Consider the following 18,940-nt stretch of genomic DNA (forward strand, 5'->3'; position numbering starts at 1 on the left):
CTCAATAAGACTATCTCTTTCTTTCCACCCTTTTCTATTAAATAATTATATTATTTTCTATCTCCTTGTCTGGTTCATTGCCTGAAGTTTGAGTCTCCGCCGAACTAAAATGGCTTAAATGATTAATTTGGTATTGGGTAATTTGTTGTGTACAACTAAATTAAACTAAATCTAAGTTTTAAATTGAACACCCTTTTTAAACTCACTGTCTTGCCATGATCAATCAATGAAGACATACAAATAAATGTTTAACTCTGGCGACTCTATTTCAGTTGGAAAATTTGGGTTCCACTGAGCAAACAGGGAATTTACTAATAAAGAAATAGAAGTTGTTAAAATGTGAAGTTATTGAGTTTGTTACGTTTTAGTTAGATTTAATTAAATGGTGTTGTGAAGTGAATCTTTTACCTTTGTAGCAATTCTTTTGCACAATGTAGATATCATGGCCAAGATCTCATTTATTGCCCATCCATCATTGTCCTTGAGAAGGTGATGGTGAGCTGCTTTCTTGAACGACTGGACAGCCAGTTCTGCTATAATGCGTTAATTGTGTTCCTGCGCAACATTGCATTATAGAAAACTGAGCTATAGAAATAATGTGGCCTATGGGAATAACAAGGTTAGGGGCAGGCCACCAAAACATATCACTCAAAGTCGCTCAAAAATCACTCAAAAGCCTAACATAAGGGATAACACAGTTTGAATAAATGTTTAATTCATATTTAATAATGAAATAAAAGTAAATTTAACACCTTACCTTGAAAAAATGTCAAGGTGACTTGATGCGGGAGAAGGCTTTGAGGTTGTTGTGTTGTTAATGCAGGGGCTGAGAGTCATCATCATCATCATCATCATCATCACCTTCAGGTGCAGTTGTGGTTAGAGGGTTAGGGCGAAAAATAATTAATCCAGAAGTGGACGGCTGTGGTTCATTGTCTTCTGACTGTTTCTTGGGGGTTGGCTTGAAAAAGACATCCAGTTTTTGCTGCTTTGCCCTTTTTCTTCTTTAGTGAAGAAGCTGCTCATAAGGTGCCAAGTAAGATCTTATTCCATGAACTGCTACCCTGCTGCGCTCTGCATTGTAATCGTTGTCCTCTAAGAGCTGCAATTGCTTCTCATTTTCCCTCAAGGATAGAAAACAAAAAAGAAGTGGAAAGCTCTTATGGTGCTGTATCCTGGACTTCATCTTCTTCATCTCCAGCTTCCACTTCCCCCTCAGCAACAAGCTGTTGTAGATCAGCTTTAGAGAGGACTTTGCAGTGAGACTCAAGCAACCCTTCAACATCCTCACTCTCCACTTCTTCAAATCCAACTTACTTTGCAAGATCAACACAATATTCTTTGATTCTTGGGAGCTCCTTTGAATGATCAAAGCCTTTAAAATCTTGAAAAAAATCTGGGAGAAGCTTCCGCCAAACAGCATGCAAGTACTCCTTATTGACATCACCCCAGGCCTCCACGATAATGTCAATTGCAATCTTGATGTTGAAGCTCTTCCAAAATTGAAGAGCACTGTCCTTATCCTGCTCAGTGGCTGCAATCAGCCTCTTAAATGTGCGCCTTAAATAATAAGCTTTAAAAGCTGCTATTGCACCCTGGTCCATGGGTTGAAGGAGAGAGGTTGTGTTTGTGGGTAGAAATAGCACTTTGATGTTTTCAGAAAGCTCACCAGTGGTGGGAGGATCACTTGGTGCATTAACCAGGATAAGAATTTTGAAATCCAGATTTTTTTTTCCTGCAATACTTTCTAAAAACATCTTTCAAAACAACAACAATAAGGTCAGAAAAAAATTGCTGTGTCATCCAACCTCTTTTGCTTGACCTAAAGTAGACTTGAGGTAACCTTTTAAGGCTCGCGGGTTGGCACAGTGATGCACCATCACAGGCTTAGGCTTTAAGTCTCCACTGGCATTGGCACCCAGCAGCACAGTCATATGATCCTTTGCCACCTTCAAGCCTGGAGCATGTGCTTCATTCATAGAAATGTAGGTTCTTGATGGTATTCACTTCCAGTATAAACCTGTCTCATCCAAACTGGATGTAGCCTTCTTCATCAATTAATTTTTTTACTGTGGGAGGAAGTGCTATCTCATGCTCTTCATCTGCCCTGGCAGCTTTGCCACAGAACTTTACGTTATGAAAAGCACAGTGGTTCTTAAAACCAGCAAACCAGCCACTGCTAGCAGTAAAGGCAGGCACATCTGCAGGATTTTCAGCTTTTTTCTTAGATCTTCTTAAATTGATAAGGCTTTCTCTTTTATGGTGAGAAAGGTGGTCCCAGATCACTTTTTTGTTTGAGCTCCGATTCACACACTTAGAAGCCGCTCCATCTCCTCAAGTTCCTTTGTCCGTTACCTTGCAGATTTGCTAGCATTCAGGTTTGTTCCAGCAATACAGCTTGCTTTAATCTTTTCTGCATTGTCTCTAATGGTGTGTAAGGTAGACTCCTTTATTCCTGTTACATGAACTATATCACATGTTCTCTCATTACACTCAAAACGCTTTATAGCATCAAGATTCTCTTCCAGTGTTATAGCCTTTCTTTTATGTTCACCACCCAATTTTATCACCAGGATGCAATTTTATCACCAGGATGCTTCTTTCTAACATTCTTGTCACTTTGTCCTTGCATTTTTGTGGGGAACATGGCAGAATTTGCAAAAAAAAATGAAAATCACTGAGTATTGTACCTCTCACAGAAAGCGCTTCATGACAAAATCTACGAAATGATCATATGACGCCAGCACAGAAACTCTTTTAGCGCTAACATAGCACATACTCAGGACAAAGCCCACAAAATGATCATGTCATGTCAACATATACTCCTCTGCGCACCGATGGAATCGTGTTGTAGCCAACACAAGTTCATATTTTAGAAATAGCATTCCCTTGTTCGTCAGTCACATTATGGCCAAGTCACATTGCCAGAACACGCGTTATAGCAGAACCGACTATAGTCCTTTGGGTATAGATACATCCACAATAATATTTGGGAGGAAGTTCCTAGATTTTGACTCGATGACCTCTGAAAGAATAGTGATTTCCAAGTCAGGATGGTAAGTGGTTTGGAGGGGAACTTGCAGGGGTGGTGTCTTTATCGTGAGGAGGTTGCAGGTTCCGAAAGGGCAGTTTAATAGCCTTGATGAATTGCAGAAGTGCATCATGTAGGTGATAGACACTGCTGCCACTGTGCATCGGTCTAAGAGGGAATAAATTTTGAAGTTGGTGAATGTGATGCCAGTCAAGTGGGCTTGATGGTATTGAGTATCTTGAGTGCTTATCCAGGCTGTTATGGAGTATTCCATCATACACCTGACTTGTGCCTTATAGGTGGTGGACAGGCTTTGGTGAATCAAACAAATTTCTAATGGGAAATAGGGAAATGGCAGAGAAACTAAATGATTATTTTGTATCTGTTTTCACCGAGGAAGATAGAAGAAATCTCAGGAAGTTAGAGATACAAGTGACTAGGGAGAATGAAGAGTTCAAGGAATTAAATATTAATAAGAAGGTTACCAGAGAAAATGATGGAACTGAAAGTTATTAAAGCCGTAGGACATGAAAATTTACATTTAAGAGTGTTGAAGAATGTAGCTTTGGAGATAGCATCTTCCAAAATTCCATGCATTCCATACGTCCATAAGATAATGGAGCAGAATTAGGCCATTCAACCTATTGAGTCTGCTTCACCGTACAATCGTGGCTGATATGTTTCTCAATCCCATTCTTTTGCCTTCTCCTGGCAACCTTTGATTCCCTTACTAATCAAGAACCCAGTTATTCCCGTCTTAAATACACTCAACCTGGCCTCCATACCTTCTGTGGCAATGAGTTCCACAGATCCACCGCTTGAAGAAATTCTTTCTGATCTCAATTCTAAAGGTTCATGCCCTCACTCTGAGTCTGTACCATTGGTCCTAGACTCTCCTACTAAAAGAAACATCTTCTCCATGTCCACTCCATCCAGGTGTCTTAGTAATCTGTAAGTTTCAATGGGATCCCCTCATCCTTCTAAACTCCATTAAGTACAGGCCCAGAGTCCTTATGTGCTCCTTATATGGCAAGCCCTTCATCTCCCGAACCATTCTTGTAAACCTCCTCTGGATCCTCTCCAAAGCCAGCACACCCTTCCTTAGCTATGGGGCCCATTCTGGAATAATTCCTTCAGATTGGGGGCTTGCAAATGTCACCCTCGATTTAAGAAGGAACAAGAGAAAAAACAGGGAACTACAGACCAACCAGCCTTACACACATGCTGCCAGATTTGTTGTGTTCCTCTCCAGCAAATTCTGTTTTAGTTTGCATCTGCGTGCTTTGTTTTATTTTAGCCTTGCATCAATATTAGGGAAAATGACAGAATCTATCCTAAAGGATATGATAAATGGATAGTTGGATAAAAATGATCTAAATGGAGATAGCATGGATTTACAAAGGCAAGTCATGTTTTACAAAATATTTGGAGGTTTTTGATGATGTTACGAAAGAAATTGATAAAGGAAGTCAATGCAAGAATTCTGAAGACGGGCCCCAACCTGAAACATCAACTTTCCTGCTCCTCTGATGCTGCCTGGCCCGCTTTGCTCCTCCAACTCCACACTGTGTTATCTATATAATGGAAGAGATACATCTGAATTTTCAGAAGTTTTTTGATAAAGTCCCTGAGGTTGGTTAGTAAAATTAAAATGCATTGGGTAGGAGATGATGTACTGGCACAGACTAGTAATTCGCTAACAGGCAGAAAACAGACAGTAGGAGTAAACAGGTCATTCTCACACTGACAGACTGTGTCTAGTGGGGTACCACAAGGATCAGTACTTGGACCCCAGCTGTTCATAATGACTTGGATATAATATTTCCAAATTTGCTGATGGCACAAAGCTAAGCAGGAATGTGAGGAAGATATAAAACATTTTCAGGACCCCAGCTGTTCATAATGACTTGGATATAATATTTCCAAATTTGCTGATGGCGTAAAGCTAAGCAGGAATGTGTGTTGTGAGGAAGATATAAAACATTTTCAGGACAATTTGGACAGGCACAGTGATCAGGCAAGAACACAACAGATGGAATATAATGTGAAAAATTGTGAGGTTAGCAACATAGGTAGGGAAAAGAGATGTACAGAGTACTTCTTTAATAAGAGATTGGAAAGTGTAGATGTGTAAAGAGACTTAGTTGTCCTTGTTGATGAGTCACTGAAAGCTAACATGCAGGTGCAGCAAACTGTTAGGAAGGCTAATGGTATGTTGGGCTTCATTGCAACAGGATTTGGAGTTTGAAAGCTGCCTTTAATTGGATAAGAGCTTGGTCAGAGCAGACGCGGAGTACTGTGTGCAGTTTTGGTCTCCAAATCTCAGGAAAGATGTTGCCATGTAGGGAGTGCAACTAAGGTTCACCAGACGTGTTCTTGGGATGACAATACTGTCCCATTGGGCAAACAGGGACTATTTACTTTAGAATGTCAAAGAATGAGAGGTGATCTCATTGAAACTTACAAAATACTTAAAGATAAAATAAAACAAAGAACTGTGGATGTTGGAGATATGAAACAGACAAAAACAGAAATTTCTGGAGAAGTTCAGCAGATCTGGCAGCATCTGTGGGAAAAAAAGTGTCAACATTTTGAGGGTCACTAAACTCAATTGTTAGTGCTGTTTTCTCATATACTGCCAGACCTGCTGAGCTTCTCCAGGAATTTCTGTTTTTGTCTGTTTCAAAATACTTAAAGGAATAGACAGGGTAGATGCATATAGGATGTTTCCCCTGGTTGATGGCAGATGCAATTTGGTGGTCTGAGATGAGGAGAATTTTTTTTACTCATCTGTCCAAATTCTCCTGAAAATGTTTTACATCCTCCTCACAACACACATTCCTGCTCAACTTTGTGCCATCTGCAAATTTGGAAATATTATATCCCAAGCATTATGAACAGCTGGGGTCCAAGTACTGATCCTTGTGGTACCCCACTAGGCACAGTCTGTCAGTGTGAGATTTTTGGAATTCTTAACCCCAGAGTGCTGTGGAAGCTTAGTCTTTGAGTATATTTAAAGTAGGGATTTGATACATTTTTGACAAACAATAGTGCAGAGGGTTATGGGAATATATGGGCAAAAGGCATTGAAGAGCTTGATTAGAATCATAGAATCCCTATGTTTCAGATAGAGGCCATTTGGCCCATCAAGTCTGCACTGACCCTCTGAGAAGCATCCGAACCAGACTCATCCTCCCCACCATATCTCTGTGACCCCATATTTACCATGACTAATCCACCTAGCCTGCACTCTACAGGACAATTTACCATGACCAATCCACCTAGCCTGGACATTTTTGGACTGTGGGAGGAAACCAGAGCACCTGGAGGAAACCCACGCAGACAAAGAAAGAAGATACAAACTCCACACAGACAGTCATTCAAGGCTGGAATTGAACCTGGGTCCCTGGCACTGCGAGCTACCATACTGCTCATGATCCTATTAAATAGTGGGGCAGGCTTGACGTGCTGATTGGCTGTCTCCTGTTCCTAGGTTCCTATGAGACAGGAAGTGGGTTACTCCCTGCAGAATTCTCAGTCTCTGATTTGGGCAGAATGTAGTGGCGTCCTGGTGAAAAATAAGATCAGCAGGACATTAAAAAATTTTGGTTTGTTCTGTTTTCTTCAAACAATTCTCTTCAGTAGTTATAAAAATGCTGAAAATGGGAGAAAGACAAAGCTATTTGGCTGACTGTCATGCATCATCCATTCATTAATGAGTCATATTACTTTCCCATTCGTGTAGGAAAATCGTGTGTAACAAGATGGATATGTTGGCTGACTAATAGCTGGAATGTGGGGTAAGTCATGTGATGAAACCTCCAGGACTGCATTTAACCACAGTTGGCAACCCTATTGCTGAGTCAATGTTGGTCAAACACCCTCTCATTGACCTTGTGTACTCTGTGAGAACTGTAACCCACCGGCTGGTGTGATCACAGTGTAAATGCAGGGATCATGACCCTGAGCAGTTTCTATATCCAATAGCTTTTTTTCTTCCCAGTCCACTAGCCATTAATATTTTAAGGCAAAGTATTACTGAAGGTTAATTGCAGCGTAACATGAAAGGATTCCCATGGTACAGTACTTGCTGAAGCTTACACCTAAAGAGAAAAATGCACAGTTTTAAAGTCTAAAGACAAATATTAAGTGCCGTTGTTTAAACCTGAAAATGTAATAATCTAAAAAAGAAACTTGAAAATAAATACACCAGCCAACTGAAGTTAATTGAACTTTTCATAGATTGACACCTGTGCTAAAACAAGAGAAAGAGGAATTTCAGACATGTTAAAGGATTGTATACCATTATAGTCATTAACTTTTAGCAGAAATTCATTGAACTGCATGACTAAAGGCTTTATTGAAGCAGTCCGGTAACAATTTCTTTAATGTAATTCACCCTCTGACTTCAGACAGCATATGAACATCTAATAGTTGATATTTCCTCTCATCTTTTCTCAAACCTCTTTTGGTTTTAAGGCTAATTGAAACCTGCAGACATTTTTAAGTGCCACCACAACAGGCCTTGAAACAAGCATGGCTTTTTATCTGCTTCTCCCTTAAGTAAATATTATATGTTAGCATGGTATCATTAAAATTTGTCCTTTCATACTTTGATTCACCACCCCGTTCTTCTTCCTCTTATATTCCATGCATGACGATCTTCTACGTTTCTACAAGGATTTGGAGCGCAGGAGAGTGTGCTGCAACACGCAAAGATCAGAGTAATGAGAGTGATTTTAATTCTTTTGGCAAAAAGGTGAATGCAAATACAAGAAAAACATAGGACCAGGAATAGATCATTTCGCCCTAAAATCCTACTTTATCATTCAACGATGACATGGTAGATCTGTGTACTTTGTCTCACAAATCCTAGTTTTTTCAAAATTCATTCATGGGATAGTGGTATCCACTGGCTATGTCAGGTTTTATTGCCTATCCCTAATTGCCCAGAGGGCAGTTAAGAGCCAGCCACATTGTTGTAGGTCTGGAGTCACATGTAGGCCAGACCGGGTAATGACAGCAGGTTTCCTTCCTTGAGGGACATTAGTGAACTAGACAAAATTTTCCTGGCAACCGGCAGGATTGTCCCTACACCTTCCCCCTCACCTCCATTCAAGGGACGTGTCTGGATTGATAGACTAGTGATAATACCTTTGGTTAATTTTTTAAAAAATCTCAAATTTAAAATGAATAGTTTTGGAAGAAAGCCCAAATGTCTACCATCCTTTCATATAGAAGTTCTCAATAACTTAACTCCTAATAGTTCTAGCTCTAATTTTTTGACCTTGTCTCCCAGTTATAGACTCCCCTGCCAGCAGAAATATGTTCTCTCTCTTGTCCTTTCCCCTTGAATATCTTTAAAATTTTGATCAAGTCACTCTTTGACTGTCCAAAGTTTGGGTAGTCTTTTAGCACAGACTTCTCTATGTTACTCTCATAGACCCCAGCAAGGCTTTCAGCTTGGTCAGCAGAGGAACACTCCTTAAACTGCTGCCAAAAATAAGCTGCCTATCTGGTCTCCTGGGCACCATTTCTTCTTACAATCAGAAGCCTTTAGCGACGGAGTAAAGCAGTGTTGAATCCTAGTGCCACCTCTATTTGGAACATTTTTCTCCAGGCTACTATTGTAAGCCTATCGCAACTCGTTGAGGGTGACTATCTGCTCACCAGAGTTAATGGTAAACAGTTCACCTTAGCAGGGCCAGAGAGTATAATCCTCCTCCTTGAGTTGCTGCTTACTGATGATGCCGTGCTGGTACCCCATTCTGAGGTTCACTTGTAGGTCAGCTCTCCTAGCTCTGCAAGGAGTTGGACTGACATTCAGCGTCTGGAAGACCAGAGTTATGGCTCATGACATAGAGACTCCATTGACAACTTCTGTCTGGAAGTCATCGACAGCCTTGTCAAGTAACCTCTCCCCAAGGCTGCATTTCAAGGATTTATCCAAGAAAGATTTCAAGTTTAACTGAGATTGGAATGGACACATGGGAAATTCTTGCTGCTGGCCACTGTGCCTGGAGGTAAGCAGCCAGGAACAATGTGGAGACAGCACAGAGTGAAGGAAATGATTGGGTGGTGTGAAAGAGAGCCCACAGAATAGCAAGAACTGCAGATGCTGGAGTCAGAATCAACACAGTGTGGAGCTGGAGGAACACAGCAGGTCAGGCAGCATCAGAGGAGCAGGAGAGTCAACGTTTCGGGTCAGGGTTCTTCATCAGGACTGGTGGGGGGGAAGGGAGCTGGGAAACAAATAGAGGGAGGAGGGCTGGGGCTGGGGGAAGGTAGGTGGGTTGGTGATAGGTGGATACAGGTATGGGGTAGTACGGATTGGTCAGTGGGAAGGGTAGGGTGGATAGGTAGGGAAGAAAATGGACAGGTTATGTCAGGTCAAGGAGGTGTAGATGAGAGGGAGAGTTGGACATAGGATGAGGCTGGGGTTGAGGAGATTTTAAAACTGGTGAATTCTATGTTCAGGCCATTGGGTGTAGGCTCCTGAGGTGGAGTATGAGGTGCTCCTCCAGTTTTTGTGTGGCGTCATTGTTGCACTGGAGGAGGCCCAGGATGGACATGTCATCAAGGGAGTGGCGGGGTGGGAGGGGGGTTGGGATGTTAAAATGGTTAGCGACTGGAAGATGTTGTTGATTATTGCATACAGACCATAGATGCTCCATGAACCAGTCCCAGAGTCTGCACTTGGTCTCACCGATGTAGAGGAGGCCACATCGGGAGCACTGGATACAGTAGACCAGGTTGGAGGATGTACAGGTCAACCCCTGTCGGATTTCAAAGGTTTGCTTTGGGCCTTGAATGGAGGTGAGGGGGGAGGTGTAGGGGCAGGTGTAGCACTTCCTGCAGTTGCAGGAAAAGGTAGCAGGGGTAGTGGGGGTAAAGGGGAGTGTGGAGCGGATGAGGGAGTTGTAGAGTGAGTGGTCCCTATGACAGGCAGATAGGGGCGGGAAGGGAAATATTTCTTTGGTTGTGGGGTTGGATTGTAGGTGGCAAAAGTGGCAGAGAATGATATGCTGGATGTGGAGGATGGTGGGGTGATATGTGAGGACCGGGGGGAGGGGGTTTGAGGGCAGAAGTGTGGGAAATGCAAGAGATGTGGTTGAGAACATTTTTGATCACCAGAGGGGGGATGTTGCGGTCCTTGAAATAGGAGGACAGCTGGGATATCCGGGAGTGGAACATTCCGTCGTGGGAGCACATGCGGGAGAGGCAGAGTAATTGGGAGTGAGGGATCGCATTCTTGCAGGAGGGTGGGTGAGAAGAGGTGTAGTCCAGGCTGCTGTGGGAGTTGGTGGGCTTGAAATAGATGTCGATGTTGAGATGGTTACCAGAGATGGAGAAGGAGGGGTCCAGGAAGGGGAGGGAGGTATCAGAGATGGTCCAGGTGAATTTGAGGTTGGGGTGAAAGGTGTTAGTAAAGTTGATGAATTGGTCAAGCTCCTCATGGGAGCACAGGCAGTGCTGATACAGTCATCAATGTAGTGGAGGAAGAGGTGGGGGATAGTGCCGATGTAACAGCGGAAGAGGGACTGTTCCACGTATCCTACGAAGAGGCAGGCATAGCTTGGACCCATGCGAGTGCCCATAGCCAGCCCGTTAGTTTGTAGGAAGTGGACGGTGTTTAAGGAAAAGTTGTTCAGGGCAAGGACAAATTCCGTTAGGTGGATGAGTGTGTTGATGGAGGGGAACTGGTTGGGCCTGCGGGAGAGGAAGAAGTGGATGGCATGGGGGTTACAAGTGTACAGGGTCTGGATGTCCACGGTGAAGATGAGGTTTTGGGGGCTGGAGAATTGGAAGTTTTGGAGGACGTGAAGGGCGTGGGTGGTGTCCCGAATATAGGTGGGGAGTTCCTGGATCGGGGGGAAAAGACAGAGTCAAGGTAAGCAGAGATAAGTTCAGTGGGGCAGGAGCGGGCAGTCGGGTTTGTGGATTTTGGGAAGGAGATAGAAACGGCCGGCATGGGTTTGGTGAACAACGAGGTTGGAGGCTGTGGGTGGGAGGTCACCTGAGGTGATGAGGTTATGAATAGCCTGAGATACGATGGTCTGGTGATCAGGTGTGGAGTCATAATCGAGGGGGCGGTAGGAGGACGTGCCAGAGAGTTGCCACTACCGCACCTCCCCCTACCACCCCTCCTTATCTGCAGGAGAAAGAGAGCCCATTAGAAGTGAACGTAGGTCAATTCTGATAATCTATGCCAGCTGCAGAAGGAATTGTCCCTTATGAATCAGCCTCTGTGGCCTCAATAGACAACGTTTAATTTAGAAATGACAAACATGACAGTCACTTTTGTCTTCCCCCATGATGGATTGAGGCCAATATGTCACGTGTAATTTGAGATATTAAAGCAAAACTGTCCCTTATTCTTTGGCAGTCATCAGCTTTAGTCATCTCAAGGTCCCACATTTCACTACGCACATGTTAGATGTCCAATCTGGTATTATATTGTGTGTACTGTGTCCTTACTGAAAAGCTGGCTGTAAGATAAATGCCCCCCAGTCAGAATTTTTGTCACTGCTTGTGGAAAAACTGCCAGTTCTGTTTTAAATCACCTTTCATTTTGGCCAGCGCCGGGGGAGGAGAATTTGCAACAATCATTGTGTCTGACCCAGTGCTTCAGGTGTGGCATGCTTCTCTGTTTCTTTCCAGGGTTTTGTAGTAGCCTTCATAACTCTGAACATTCTTGTGTTTCTCAGTTGGTCACTATGTTTTTATAGGCATCTTCAACACTCCAAGTCAGCTCCACTTTTGACACCACATTATTCATGTTCAACCCAGTACTATGTTGCCTGTGCTGTGTCATTATTGAAAAACTGGCTTGAAGCTGGATGCCTCATTGTAGAGGTTACCTGATCGTGAGAAAACATTAATAGAGTATTGCATTTCTTTTCTGAACATTACTAGTGCTTAAGGCTGATTTAAGGGTTGAACGGGCAACACCTGAACATTTGCATAGCTGCATGGAAAAGGTAGACAAGTAAAACTCGCTGAGAAGGGCTTACAGAGAGACAGTACAGACATAATAGGTTGAATGTTCACCTTCTATACTGTCTGCCATCTATCATTCTATGATTCTGTCTTGGTGATATTCTGAAATTCCCTGGTCCTTGTATTTTTCAATGTTAAAAGATGGAAGGACATTATATTTCTACTTCTGCCTCACTTTCTAAATTGACATATAATAATAAAAATAAGTTAAGAAGCAGGAACAGAACAAAACTCCCTCCCTATTGGAGTAGGAGCATTGGTATAACATTTGAAAAAAGGAAATTTCTGGCTCAGTATCTACTGTTCTATAAACTAATTAAAAGCAAAGGCACTTACCAAAATGGTATCTTTGTAAATCAAACTCTAAATACTACATTGTATTTTGGGATTGATATATAAACACGCATCATCTGTTAATGATCAAGATAAAATAAGAAATGAGTAATTCCAGATTTTGGTGAGGGTCGATTCCTGGCAACAAAAGTAAACAAATTCTGCCCATGTCTACATGAGGAAAACGTTCTAAAACCCATGTGTGACTCCTTAGATTAAAAAGCGAAAACCTCAAAACTGAAATCATTTCAAGAAGTTTCCAGAAGTATGCTGAGGCAAGAAAACGAAACTTTCTCCAAAACTACAAAGAGATGAAGATAAATGAATCAACTGAACCCTTGTGAAATGAGATGATGCTGTCATCATTTTTCATTCTGACATTTTACTAGTGTTTTGATGCAAAGAAACAAACAATACATTTTATGCACAGTAACTTAAATCTGGAAATCAATTCATTAGACAAGAAATGGTATTCACATTGAATAAGTAAGACTTTCCAAGTTGTCATCCAAAGTGGTGATTGGGATACAATGAATGGCTTCTGTTGCTTGCGAGCCTTCTTTTTAAGAGATTTTACCTTAAGTGCATTATGCACGGAGTTCACACAATGTTTTGATTCTGCATGAGTGATCTGCTAAAGGGCTTGCAAACTGCAAACACAAAAATAAGTTCGTTTGCTGTAATGTCTTCTTCATAAGTTACAATGTGACTTTTTTTAGTCATTCAGGAATGTAGATGTCGCTCGCTGGGCAGTGCTTATTGCCTGTCCCTAGTTGCTCTTGAGAAGGTGGTGGTGAGCTGCTTTCTTAAGCTACTGCAACCCATGTACCGTAGATAGGCTCCCAATACCGTCAGGGAGGGAATTCTAGAATTCTGACACAGTGATACTGAAAGAATGGTGATACATTCCAAGTCAGGAAAGTACATGGCTTGGAGGGAAACTTGAAAATGATGGTGTTCCAATGTATCATAAAAATATAAGAAAAAGGAGCAGGAATAAGCCATCTGGCCTGTTGAACTTGCTCCGGCACTCAATAAGATCATCGCTGATCGTTTCGTGTACTCAGCTCTGTTTACCCGCCTGCTGACCATAACCTTTAATTCCTTCAGTGTTCAAAAATCTACCTATCTTTGCCTTAAAAACATTCAATGAGGTAGCCTCAACTGCTTCATTGGGTAGGGAATTCCATAGATTCACAACCCTTTGGGTGAAGAAGTTCCTCCTCAACTCAGTCCTAAATCTGCTGCCCCTTATTTTGAGGCTATGCCCCCTAGTTCTAGTTTCACCTACCAGTGGAAACAACCTCCCTGCTTCTATCTTATCTAGTCCTTTCATAATTTTATATGCTTCTATAAGATCCCTCTTCATTCTTCTAAATTCCAATGAATATAGTCCCAATCTACGTAATCTCTCCTCACAAACCAACCGTCTCAATTCCGGAATCAATCTAACAAGCTTCCCCTGCACCCTCTCCAGTGCCAGTACATCCTTTCTCAAGTAAGGAGACCAAAACTGTGCACAGTACTCCAGGTGTGGCCTCACCAGCACCCTATACAGCTGCAACAAAACTTCCCTGTTTTTAAACTGCATCCCTCTAGCAATGAAGGCTGTCCTTATCCTTCTAAATGGTAGTGGTCATGTGTTTGGAAGGTGCTATTTAAGGATCCTCTGTGAATTTCTGCAATGCATCTTGTAGACAGTATACACTACTGCTACAAGTATTGGTGGTGGAGGGAGTGAATGTTCGTAGATGGAGTGATATTCAGCAAACCGTTTTGTCCTGGATAGCGTCAAGCTTCTTGAATGTTATTGGAATTGTTCTCATCCAGGCAAGTTGGGAAAATTCTATCGCACTCCTGAAGTGTGCCTTGTAGATGGTGGATAGGCTTTGGGCAGTCAAGAGTTGAGTTATCCACCGCAGTCTGTAACCTGCTCTTGCAGCCATTGTGTTTATATGGCTAGTTCAGTTTAGTTTCTGGTCAATGATGACCCCCAGGATGTTGATGGTGGGAGAATTCAGTGATGGTAATGCCATTGAATGTCAAGGGATGATGGTTAGATTCTGCCTTGTTGGAGATGGTCATAGCCTGGCATTTGTGTGGCACTAATGCTCTTTGCCACTTTTCAGCCCAAGCTGAATATTGTTCAGGTCTTGCTGCATTTGGAATCGACTACGTCAGTATCTGAGGAGTTGCAAATTTTGCTGAACATTGTGCAATCTTCAGTAAACATCCCCACTTCTGAATTTATGGTGGAGAGAAGATCATTGATGAAGCAGCTGAAGGTGTTGGGTCTGGGACACTATCCTGAGGTACTCCTGCAGAGATGTCCTGGAGAGGCGAGACTGACCTCCAGTAACCACATCTATTCTTTCTTCGTGATAGCAAGAACTGCAGGTACTAGAGTCAGAGATAACACAGTGTGGAGGTGGAGGAACAAAGCAGGCCAGGCAGCATCAGAGGAGCAGGAAAGTTGATGTTTCGGAGGAAGGGTTCCAACCTGAAACGTCAACTTTCCTGCTCCTCTGCTGCTCCTGGCCCGCTGTGTTGCACCAGCTCCACACTATCTTTTTGTGTGTTGGATGTGACTTCAACCAATGGAGAAATTTTCCACTCATTCCCTTTGACTCGAGTTTTGCTTGGGTTCCTTGATACTAATCACAATCAAAGGCAGCCTTGATGTCAAGTGTGTCAACTCAGCTTTTTTGTCCATGTTTGAACGAAGGCTGTAATGAGATCAGATGCTGAGTGTCTTGGCAGAACCCAAACTGGGCATCATTGAGCAAGTTATTGCTTGATAGCGCTGTTGATTACACCTTCCATTATTTTATTGATTATTGAGAGTAGACTGAGAGTGCAATAATTGGCTGGTTTGGATTTATCCTGCTGTTTGTGTACAGGACATACCTGGGTAATTGTCCATGTTGTCAAGTACATGCTAGTGCTGTAACTGTGCTGGAACAGCTGGCTAGGGGAACAGCAAGTTCCAGAGCATAACAGCATAAGAAGCTGAGATGGATCATCCACACAGCACTTCTGGCTGAAGATTGCTGCCAAAGCTTCAGCTTTACCGTTGAACTGATGTGCTGGGCTCCTCCATCATTGAGAATGGGGATATTTGTGGGGCCTACACTGACAATGAGTTGTTCAATTGTCCACCACATTCACAATTGAATATTGCAGGACTGCAGAGTTTAGATCTGATCTGTTGTGTGATCACTTAGCTCTAACACTTGTTCCTTATGCTATTTGGTACATAAGTAGTGCTGTTTGATAGTTTCACTAAGCTGACAGCTTATTTTTAGGTATGCCTGGTGCTGCTATTGGCATGCCCTCCTGCACTCTCTGTTGAACCAGGGTTGATCCCCTGGCTTGATGGTAATGGTTGAGTAGGGGATACACTGGGCCATGAGGTTACAGATTGTGTTGGAGTATGATTCTGCCATTGATGGCCCATAGCGCCTTATGGATGTCCAGCTTTGAGTTCCCAGATATGTTCGAAATCTATTCAATTTAGTGTAATGGTTGTGCCACGATGGAGAGTATCCTCAATGTGAAGATGGGATTTGGCGTCTCCATAAGATGGTGTTGTTGTCATTCTCATTGATCCCAACGTCAGCTTCATGGAGGGATACATCTGCAGCAGGTAGATTGATGAGGATGAGGTCAAGTATGTTTTTCCTCTTGTTGGTTCCCTCACCACCTTCCTCAAACCCAGTCTAGCAGCAATGTCCTTCAGGACTCAACCAGCTCGATCAGTAGTACTGATGCCAAGCTACTTTTAGTTATTGAGCTTGAAGACCCCACCCAGAGTACATTCTGTTTGTCCTCCCATTTGTTTATGGAGTACAGATTCATCAGTAGATTGTCGGGGTGGAGGGTGTGTTGTGTTGGATGGTAATTAGCATTTTTCATTAAAAATAGGATCAGGAATGGCCTTTCAGCCTGCTCCACTATTCTTTTTTTCCCTTTATTCATTCATGGGATGAGGGTGTTGCTGCTAGGCAACATTTATTGCCCAGACGGCAGTTAAGAGTCAACCATATTGCTGTGGGTCTGGAGTCACATGTAGACCAGACCATCTAATGAACCAGATGGGTTTTTCCCCCAACAATTGATTCATAGCCATCATTAGATTCTTAATTCCAGATATTTTATTGAATTCAAATTCCACCATCTGCCATGTTGAGATTCGAACCCGGGTCCCCAGAACATTATCTGGATTAACAGTCCAGCGGTAATACCGTTAGGCCATCACCTCCCTGATATTCAGCATGATCATGGCTGATGTTCTGTGTCAATGCCATATTCCTGCTTTCTCCCCATACCTTTTGATGTCTTTAAAATCTAACTATTAATCAATCTCTCGTCTGAATATTTTCAGTGACTTGGCCTCCACCACTTCCTGTGGTACAGAATTCCATGGGTTCACTACCCTTGGAGACATTAGGTCTTTCCTCTTTTCATGGTATGAGAATTGGTGGAGTTGTGGATAGTGACAAAGATTGTCAAACGATGCAGCAAGATGGAGTTTAATCTAGACAAGAAGATGATGCATTTTTGGAGGTCAAATGCAAGAGGAAAGCATACAGTACTTTAGGAGCATTGGCACACAGACGGATCTTGGAGTGTAAATCCATAGCACCCTAAAAGTGACTACATAAAGTGGATAATGTATGAAAGAAGGTGTATGTCATGCTTGCCTTCATTGGTCTGGACATTGAGTATAAAAATTGGTAACTCATGTTGCAGTTATATAAGAATCATAAAGTCATAGGGATGTACAGCATGGAAACAGACCCTTCAGTCCAACTTGTCCATGCTGATCAGATAGCCTAAATTAGTCTTGTCCCATTTGCCAGCATTTGGCCCACATCCCTCTAAACCCTTTCTATTCAAGTATCCATCCAGATGCCTTTTAAATGTTGTAATTGTACCAGCCTCCACCACTTAAAACATATAACATAGAACATAGAAAAGTACAGCATAGTACAGGCCCTTCGGCCTACAATGTTGTGCCGACCTATTATCCTACTAAGAGCAATCTACCCTGCATACCCTACATTTTACTATCCTCCATGTGCCTATCCAAGAGTCGCATTAAAGTCTCTAAAGTATCTGACTCCACTACCACTGCCGGCAGCGCATTCCACGCACCCACCACTCTCTGTGTGAAGAACTTACCTCTGACATCTCCCCTATACCTTCCTCCAATCACCTTAAAATTATACCCCCTCGTAATAGTCATTTCCACCCTGGGAAAAAGTGTCTGACTATCCACTCTATCTATGCCTCTCATCATCTTGTAAACCTCTATCAAGTCACCTCTCATCCTTCTTCGCTCCAACGAAAAAAGCCCTAGCTCCCTCAACCTTTCCTCATAAGACCTGCCCTCCAATCCAGGCAGCATCCTGGTAAATCTTCTCTGCACCCTCTCTAAAGCTTCCACATCTTTCCTGTAATGAGGTGACTAGAACTGAACACAATATTCCAAGTGTGGTCTAGCCAGAGTTTTATAGAGTTGCAGCATAACCTCACAGCTCTTAAACTCAATTCCCCTGCCAATGAAAGCCAACACACCATATGCTTTCTTTATAACCCTATCAACTTGGGTTGCAACTTTGAGGGATCTATGGACGTGGACCCCAAGATCCCTCTGTTCCTCCACACTGCCGAGAATCCTGCCATTAACCCTGTATTCTGCATTCAAATTCGACCTTCCAAAATGAATCACTTCACACTTTTCTGGGTTGAATTCCGTCTGCCACTTCTTTGCCCAGCTCTGCATCCTGTCAATGTCCCATTGCAACCTACAACAGCCCTCCACGCTGTCCACAACTCCACCAACTTTCGTTTCATCGGCAAACTTACTAACCCACCCTTCCACTTCCTCATACAAGTCATTTACAAAGATCACGAAGAGCAGAGGTCCCAGAACAGATCCCAGTGGAACACCACTGGTCACCGAGCTCCAGGCTGAATACTTTTCATCTACTACCACCCTCTGTCTTCTATTGGACAGCCAGTTTTGTATCCAGACAGTCAAATTTCCCTGAATCCCATGCCTCCTTACTTTGAATGGGCCTACCATGTGGAACCTTATCAAATGCCTTGCTAAAATCCATATACACCACATCCACTGCTGTACCTTCATCAATGTGTTTTGTCACATCCTCAAAGAATTCAATAAGACTTGTGAGGCATGACCTGCCCCTCTCAAAGCCATGCAGACTATTTCTAATCAAACTGTGCTTTTCCAAATAATCATAAAAACTATCTCTCAGAATCCTCTCCAATAATTTGCCCACCACAGAAGTAAGACTGACCAGTCTGTAATTTCCAGGATTATTCCTATTCCCTTTCCTGAACAAGAGAATGACATTTGCCACCCTTCAATCTTCTGGCACTACTCCAGTGGACAGCGAGGACGCAAAGATCATTGCCAAAGGGGCAGCAATCTCTTCCCTCGCTTCCCGTAGCAACCTTGGGTATATCCCGTCTGGACCAGAGGACTTATCTATCCTCATGTTTTTCAAGATTTCTAGCACCTCCTCCTTTCTAACAACGACCTGTTTG

Source organism: Rhincodon typus, chromosome 4, assembly GCF_021869965.1.
Source record: "Rhincodon typus isolate 14 chromosome 4, sRhiTyp1.1, whole genome shotgun sequence".
NCBI classification, from domain to species: Eukaryota; Metazoa; Chordata; class Chondrichthyes; order Orectolobiformes; family Rhincodontidae; genus Rhincodon; species Rhincodon typus.